The sequence below is a fragment of the Zingiber officinale genome, chromosome 1B (assembly GCF_018446385.1).
Source record: "Zingiber officinale cultivar Zhangliang chromosome 1B, Zo_v1.1, whole genome shotgun sequence".
In the NCBI taxonomy this organism is placed as follows: Eukaryota; Viridiplantae; Streptophyta; class Magnoliopsida; order Zingiberales; family Zingiberaceae; genus Zingiber; species Zingiber officinale.
In genome coordinates this window covers 67,820,333-67,829,727 of record NC_055986.1, presented here as the reverse complement: position 1 = coordinate 67,829,727, position 9,395 = coordinate 67,820,333, and the positions used below count along the sequence as shown (strand labels likewise).

At 38.4% G+C, this 9,395-nt stretch overlaps 1 non-coding gene across 1 annotated transcript; it reads right to left on the bottom strand.

The window, feature by feature from the left end:
* Nucleotides 1-5,267: 5,267 nt before the first annotated feature.
* LOC121993348 lies at nt 5,268-5,373 on the bottom strand. Its single transcript, XR_006115214.1, has one exon. It is a non-coding gene; the product is annotated as a small nucleolar RNA R71 (small nucleolar RNA).
* Between the last annotated feature and the right edge of the window lie 4,022 nt (nt 5,374-9,395).

Here is a 9,395-nt window from a genome sequence, read left to right as displayed (position 1 = left end):
CATAGGAAATGCTATACATAATGAGAAGAAATGAAATTATGTTACGTAACATGCCATGATATGTTATAGCATAGGAAATGCTATACATAATGAGAAGAAATGAAATTATATTATGTAATATGCCATGATATGTTATAGCATAGGAAATGCTATACATAATGAAAAGAGATGAAAATGGAAATGCAAGAAAGATTGTTAGGGACATGATATGATAGTTATGCATGATAAGTTATTTTTATGGTTTGTACCAAGGGTGGGCTCCGTAAACGCCCCGGGGTCGATGGAGTAAGACTCGGGCCTCGTTAGTAATGGGCCTCTGAGTGCCCTAGGTCGATGGAGTAAGACTCGGACCTCATCAGTAATGGGCCTCTGAATGCCCTAGGTCGATGGAGTAAGACTCGGGCTTAGTATGTATGCATGGTAGGGTTCAAGACTTGCTACCTTGAACCTACCTATGAAGCGCGCGCATTATGTATGTGGTACAAACCGGGATCCCCTCTAAAGATGATATTAATTTCAAGTACTTATAAGTATAAGTTTTCAAATTCATGATGCATTGCCTACATATGTGCTTGAATTATCTGATGATTAGATATAATGTCATGTGATATTATGATATGAATATGAATATGATACCCTTGTATGTCGTATGCTTATGATACCTCGCATGATATTGATATGCAATGATATGAATTCGGTTTTAGTGAGTAGGAAAGGAACTTACTGAGCCATGAGTGCTCATAGCTTACTTTCCTTGTACCGCAGATATGGGGGACGGATATTCGGAACGACGGAGCAGCAGGAGGAGCAGATAGTGATGTGTGTGGTGGTGGCTCGGCAAGAACGATTCGGACAAATTAATATTTTTAATTATATGATCAATATATGCACATTCGAACTAATCAGAATATGTGATATCATGCTTATTTAAGTAAAAGGAATGATTTAAAATTTTCCGCTGTTATAGTATAACTAAAGCATGTACGTAAGTAGTATAAGATCGTAGCGCCGCCCTTGGGTAAGAAGGGTGGGCGTTACATAAACCCGCTGTCCCAAAAAAATTTGGGTCGAGACATTGCCGTTTCGGAAAAATCTTCCCGGCGGGTTCGTTTTTAGCGATTTCGGGTGCAATCGCGGAGCAAATCCCCTTGCGGGGTTTGGGGCAGTACCCCTACCCACGATCTAACCATCGTGAGTTGCTCCTTTGCGATCTAATGGCACCCATGCTCGCTGTCCCAAAAGGATTTGGGGCAAAACGAAGCCGGTTTTGAAAGATCTTTCCGGTAGCCGAAGCCTACAAGTGCCGAGACACTTGTGCTTCGCTTCTACGGAAAAATTACCTATAAAATCATAAAAAACTAATTTTTACAGAAAATCACAGAAGGTTTTATTTTTCATAAAAATAAAAACAAACTCGTACAAGCCTTGCACGTGGCTCTGATACCACTGTTGGGTTTTTCGGACCGCGATTTCGCGTCGCGGAAACCCCGAATCGCCCAAGCCACGGATCTCGTGCAAGGTAAAACCGAACGAAAATACGAGTACGAGTTTGAAAAACTTTAATCTACAGTAGATTTACATAAGGATAAACCATTTATACCTTTGATGCGATGCCCTTCGCGTTCCCGCTCGTCCAAATGATGCCGGATCTCAAGACCGTCAAGGTCCTCTAGAAGTATCCACACGGACACACTAGATGGAAATGACCAAAACCAAGGTGTGCTAGCACCTATGTGGTTCGGCCAAGAGAGGAGAGGGAGAGGGAGAGCTTGAGAGGGAGACAGAGGAAGATGCACACAAGTGAATGAAAAATGAATTTCTTCACCCAAAACAAAGTGGCCGGCCACATTTCAAAATTCACATTAATTGCATTAATTGCAATTAATATGAAACCATAAAATCATATTAATTGCATTAATTGCAATTAATATGAAACCATTAAGAGAGTGGCTTTGTCACTTCCATGAGGTGGCACCCATGATGATGTGGAACATCATTATTGGTCCACCTAATGCCAACTCACCAATGAGGTGGCAAAAGGTCAAGTCAAAATTGACCTTTGGTCTTCCTTCTCAAGTCAAGTCAAACTTGACTCAATCTCTACCATGGTGGATCTAATCCAACCATTTGATTTGAGCCAACTTAATATAATGAATCTAATTCATTAAATTAAATTGATTCAATGAGTCAAAATCTAAATTAGACTCATTTAACACATGAATCAACTTGAGTCGAACTCAAGTTAGCCCAATTAGGATTACTCTTAATCCAATTTGATTCATCAAATGAATCTTATCCTCTTGGTTCATCATATGAACCTAATCTCCACCTAATTGTCCTAAGTGTGTGACCCTATAGATTCTTGTAACGTTGGCAATGCCCTAAACCCATTTAGGAGCATAAGTAATGAGCGGTATCTAGCAACACATCATTACTACCCAAGTTACAAGAATGTCGAGATCCGACATCACCTTGTGACTACCAATTGTGACTACTCACAAAATAATGACAAGTGTCCTTCTATCCTAGACATCTAGATTGATCAATATGAGGCATAGACCGTGTCATCCTCTAATCAATCTAAATCTTGAACTCCAAGTAGACTCACTCGATCAAATGAGCTCAACATCTAATGTTGACTCATTTGGGCATGGCCATGCACTTAGTGGTCTCACTCTATCAAGAATACCGATGTTGCTCCCGTCATATGGGAGGGATAGATCTCATCTACATCACTCACATCCCTCTACATAATTCGTTATATACCCAGTAATCGCCTTTATAGTCCACCCAGTTACGGGTGACGTTTGACGAAACTAAAGTACATAACTCCTTATGTAGGGATCCATGGTGACTTCAGGTCTAAGGACTAATAGTCATACTAATAGCCACATGAGAAAGTATATGACACTCATATAACGATCCATGATACTTTCTCATGGCGGGTCATTCAGTATACATTCTCTAATGCATAACCATGTGTCAGCTTGATATCTCTATATCCATGACTTGTGAGATCAAGTCATCGAGCTGACCTACATGCTAGTCTTATTGTATTAACATTGTCCCTGAATGCTATTACTCGACTAGGAATGATTTAGAGTAGTGTTCCCTATATCATCTCACTATCGATACAAATAATCGATTGATATAGGTATGAACCTTCTACTCAAGGACGCTATTATACTTAGTCTATTTGGCACTAATATAAATAAGTATAATAACCAAACAAATGCCTTTATTAATATACAAGAATATGATATACATGAGTCCATACAATCATCAAATGATTGGCTCTAGGGCTCTAACTAACAGTCACGGGGCCGTGTGGCGCCCGATTCCCTCCACTATTTAAACCCTTCTTCATGAATTGAAAGGGGATCTCTCCCCCTTTGGGAGAAGGCAAGATTTGGTGGTTTCCTCCCATTCTTGGGAGGATTTCTGGGCGATTCAAGGGGAGTTCTTGGCGATTCCGGCTCCGGAGGGAGGATTGGATCCGAAGACAAGGCTTCTTCGTAGATAAGTTTTCTCTTTTCCCCTCTTCTTGTTTTCTTGGATTGGGGATTCAAGGAGTGCTTGTAATCTCTATTCTTTCGGGTTTTCTTCCTCGATTCATGGAGTAGATCTTGTATTCTAGGATTAAGGGAGTATTTGTATGATGGATTGATGTAATCTCTTATGGATTTGCCATTTTCTTGTTTCAATGACATTATCTTGCTTGTATCAATTAGATCTTGAATGATTGATGGTGGTTTGTGCCTAATTCTCATTCTTGATTGATTGTTTGGATTTCTTATGGACTTGGTAAGGATAAACTCTCACTCGATCATCCGAGGGATCCACGTGACAGGTGCAAGCCCGTGTAAGGACGTTTGAGAGATAATCTTGAAGAGGAAATAGGAATATTCAAGAGAGTAGGATGGATTCTATGATTAGCTTCTTGTATCTTTATAGATTAATAAGTTGTGGGCTTCTATGTTGATATCCGAGGAAGGCATAGTAATAGGTGCGCTTCTGTGTAAGGACAATGTAGGTTCATGTCTAATTAATCCTATTTAGATACATTTCTCAGTCCTTAGCCGGTTGTCTATTGCAAGAGGGAACCGACAACTTTCTACATGTTTGGCAATTGAGGAATAAGAATTGGTGAACCATTTACATTCAAGAAATCTTACAAAGAAACCGAAACTCCTAGAATCTCCCTTTATCATAACCCAAAACACTAAACTCTTGTTTGTTGATCTCTAATATTAGATTTGTTTACGTTTACTTTGCTTTTGAAACGATTGGATAGTTGTTTAGCTAATTCGCATTGAGACATTTCTAGTGCTTATTCCAGTCCCTGTGGATACGATAATCTTTTATATTACTTGTGACATTTCCGTACACTTGCGGAGCGTAACAAGTTTTTGGCGCCGTTGTCGGGGAACTGCGCTATAACATTAGGAATTATCAATTGAGTTAGACTAAACATAATTTTTCTTTTTTTTCTTTTGATTTGCATAGTTATAACTAATTGTTAGAATTCTGTTTTCGTAAGTTTTTCCTTTCTTGAATAACATTCTTGACAACTCTTTTTGTTGGAATTCTAATTCTAATTCTATCTTTGCATTCTTGATTTCTAGTACTCTAATCTAACTTTTCTCTGTTTTCTCTTTTGATCTTGTTTCTTTCTTCTTTTCTTTTGTAAACATATCTTGCAATTTTTAGCATATGAATTATTCTAGACATTTTTCTTTTTTCTTTTATCTTTTCTTTCTTGTTTTCATTATGCACTTTCTTTCTTGCAATTTAAATTCTGCATTTGCTTTCTTGCTTTTCATATTGCATTTTATTTCTTGTTTTTTATTCTTGATAATTTTCTTTTTCTTCTTGAATATCCATGAGCACTAACATGTCAAACAGGACCATGAGAAATTTTTCTACACCCTTTTCTGCAAGATTTTTATCTCCCATTGTGCAACCTCAAATTGAAGTAGAAAGTTTCCAACTAGACCTAGAGATAATTTTCATGATACAAGGTCACAAATTTGGAGGAGAAGTATCAGAAAGTCCTTATCTGCATCTTGAAACATTTTTAGAGATTTGTGATTTGGTGAAATGTGAAGGAGTATCAGCAAATGCAGTTCGATTGATGATATTTCCTTTCAGTATCAAGGATAAAGCAAGGACTTGGCTATATTCTCTCTGTCCTCAAAGCATCACAAGTTGGGAACAATTGGAGAAGCAATTTCTGAATCATTTTTTTCCTCCAAGTAGAACGGTGTATATGAGGAATTGCATAACAAATTTTTCTCAGGCATATGGAGAATCATTATTTGAAGCATGGGATAGATTCAAGAGTCTTCAAAGACAGTGCCCTCATCATGGTTTTGAAAAATGGTTGATTTTGCACATATTCTATGGGGGAATTTCTTTCTCAGACAAGACTTTATTGGATTCATCAGCTGGAGGTTCTTTTATGGACAAAAGTGTAGATGAAGCTTATTCGTTAATTGATCAAGTGACATTGAACCTCCATGAATGGTCGAACAAAAGTTGGATGGAATTTCCCTCAGATATTCAAAAAGTGCAAGCTATAAATGTAAGAGAGCCTGTCAAACAAAATGAAATTCAACCACCTAAAAATGTTGAAATTCACAAGTCATAGAGTGAGGAGTTCAAACATTTGGGGGCAAAGCTTGATTGTATTGTTTCAAAATGGTTTAAAGAAGATCCCCCTCCTACACAGTCAAGATCCAATGAAAAGTGTGATGATGTTGGGTTGAGAAGTGAAAAAAATCATGAAGAACTTCTGAAGAACGACATGTTTAGAATTGAGGAGAAGAATAATAGAAGATCACAAGAACTCAGTTCCATTTCTCTGGGAAGTTCCCAAAGGCCAGAAGTACCTTTCCCTCAACGATTAATCACACCAACATTAGATAAGCAAGTTGGACCTCCTCCAAAAGCTCAAAGGGAATTTGGGAAAAAGGGAGTTCAGTCTTTCCCAGGACCTTCACTAAGGGTTCCTTTTCCACAAAGGTTAGTGGGGGTCAATGAAAATAAAGACTTCGGCAAATCCTGTGACACTAATATGGTTGAGTGTAGATTTTTGAATATATATGAAGATGAAGATTTTTCAGATGAGGATTTTATTGATAATGTAGTGGTAAATAAGTTTTCAGATCTATCTCAAAATTTTATAAGGTGTTATAGTGACATCGAATTTTCAGATGATGAATGTGATGTGGTAGATCAACTTAAAACTGCAAGTGAAGTTATTGATCCTCTTGTTATTGATTCTCCTATTGAGGACATAGATGTTGGTTTATTTTTTGATGTATGTGTTGATGATGATGATATGGAAGAATGTGTAGGAAGCTGTGTTGTGGAAGCAGCATCTCAAGGATCACCACCTTTGTCAAGACAACCCTTAGAGGTTTTAAGAATTGATCATGTTGTGGAACAATGTGTAGGGACTTATACAGAGCTAGTAGAGTCTCGAGAATCACCATCATTGATATCATCAACACCTAAGCTAGAGCCAGAACCATCATTTGATTCAGAGGAAGTCACATCTACATGTTTAGAAATTTCAGGTATTTCTCAACAAAGTAAGGTTAGTATTTCTTGTGATCTTTTGGAAAACTTTATGGAGGTACCTATAATTGACTTTGTTGGATGTGATTCAGTTTTTATTACTTATTCATCTTATCTTGATATGGTTCTAGCTCTATACTATATAACATGCTTGTGGGAGATTTGTTTTTCTTTTGGATGTGCAGATTTCACATGGGCCAATAATTGGAAGCTCAATCTGAACCGTCTTCGACCACCTGAAAAAATTTCCAAGAAGACGAAGATGGAGAGAGTTATACTTTACTTTGTAGCTCCTTTGATGAAAGCTCCCTCCATAATAAGAGCCCTTGGTAGGAGGGTTCTAAAATATCTTACCCCTCCAAGAGCAAGATTTAGATGAATCTAATGAGGTGGTCGAGCTAATGACCTTAAACAAGCGCTTCTTGGGAGGCAACCCAAGGGTTCTTTTAGTTAGTTTTGATTTGTATTGTAATTTCTTTTAGTTTGATGCATTCTTTTGATTTTGTTTTCAGGTTAGGTGCAAAACAGAGTCAGGCCGTGTGCTATACACGGCCAGGCAAAGGTTGCAGAGAAGGGAAGTGTTTGGGCCGTGTCATCCAGACACGGCCGTGTGGGATCTCCCGAGAGGAAAAAGGAATAGGCCGTGTCATAGACACGGCCGTGCAAAGAATCCCGAGAGGAAAGATGGAGAGGCCGTGTCCCAGACACGGCCGTGCGAGGAATCCAGAGAAGGAAGAGGGGGAGGCCGTGTGGATCTACACGGCCCGTGCAAAGAATCCCGAGAGGAAAGATGGGGAGGCCGTGTAGATCTACACGGCCCGTGTAGGAGAATTATTAAAGTCTACCTCCTACCTCACATGGCCAGATCTTGGCCATGTTCCGCACACCCCCAACTCTCCAAAACATATCTTTCTCTCCCAATTTCTTAAAAACTCCTCTCTAATCTCTGAAGATCTTTTAGATCCGATTCTCCTCCTCTCTAAGACTTGGACTTTTGTTCTCTTAACCTAAGATCTTTTGTTCTTTGAAGTTTTGTTCTTTGAGTTCCACAACTCTAGATAATTCTTCCCCTATCTAAACTCATCAAGATGTCCAATATTTTGAAGAGATTTCGCAAAGGAGGTGGTGGATCTAGTGGGGACAAAGAGAAGGAGCCATCAAGAGACAAAGGAAAACAACCAGTGAAGGGCAAAGGCAAAAGGACTTCACGCAACGAAGGTAATGACAATGAATTCAATATTGTGTTCAGAAATGATGATCAAGTAACTAAATTTGCAATTCTTGTCAATAGAAAGATAGTGTGTACTAGATATATGGACCCAACTGTTCTTGATATGCTTGGAATTAGGAAAGATGTAGATTTGATGATTGGGTTTTTGGATTGGAGTGATATTATGTACACACATTTGCCTACATATCCTCGTCTTGTTTTGGAATTTTTAAGTTCATTGGATGTCCATTTTACTAATGAAGATGATTATTTTGGAAAAATCTCTTTTAGATTAATGAATCAAGAATTTCTATGGCCATTTAGTGACTTTAATTCTTGTTTTGGAATAACCACCGGTAGCCCTCGTAGGTTTGATCCAAGGTTTAATTGGAATCATTTTTGGAATGCAATAACTGGGTTAGATCAACCTTATGAGCCTTTAAGAGCTAAGGCCTCCCATATGCAAAACCCCATCTTTAGGTATCTACATAGAGTCATGAGTAAAACTATTTTTGGTAGGGGAGAGACTGATGGGGTGGTTAAGAAGATAGAGCTTTATGCTTTATGGGCTATGCTTTATAAGGTTGAATTTGACTCTGGTTTTCATTTTGTTCAAACCTTATTGAGATCAGCTAGGGCATCATCGGGATCAATTGTTTTTGGTGGTTTGATTACCCGAATAGCTTGTAATTTAAATCTTGATGTTGATGGGTTGGAAATAATTCATGGTAATGACATGATTGACATTGATACATGTCTTGCTATGAAAATGATCGTTCGGGATGAGAATGGTTTCGCGTTTCCTAGGAGGAGTGGTTCTCCTTTACCACTTCCTTTTCCTGAACGAACTACTATTCGTAACCGGGCTAATTGGGTAATTTCTGAGTTAGATTTTGAAGATAACCCTTCTATACCTGGAGACACTGAGCCACATAATGAACCCTCGTCATCTGGACATATGCAGCCTTCTAGTTTTATGGAGCCTGCTAGGCATTCTTTTGCATATGGCACGGGATCTTCTAGGTTTGATTTTTCAGATTTTCGTACGTCTCTAGAATCACTTCATGAGAAGCAAGATTCCCAATGAAAAATGTTGGAGGGGCGCTTCTCTTTATCTGATGATCAGTTTAGGGAGGTACAAAATCATTTTCAGTTTACGAGGAATTTTCAAGGTCAAGTGGCTGAGTTTGTGCAGGATTATGATACTGATCAGGCTAGGATGAGAGATTTTATGCAGAATATGACGCTTACTAGCCAACAAGTTGATGCTTTATATGAGTATCATAGATCCTTGGGTGAGATTCCAGGTTTTCCTAGTTTTCCTATTGGCCAACCACATCGTAGACCTCCTTTCCCTCGTCCACCTCCACCTCCTCAACCATACTGATTTCATCGGGACGATGAAAAGTTTAAGTCTGGGGGGGTGTCATGTATTGTTTAGTTTGGTTTTCAGTTTTTAGTTTTTGATTAGTTTTTCATGTTGGTTCTTATTTTCATTGCTTGTTGCTTTATTTTGCTTGTTTTTGAAATAATCATGGGAAAAAAAAAAATTTTTTTGAGAACATCAAATCTTCACTTATATGCTTTCTTGGATTCAAGTGAA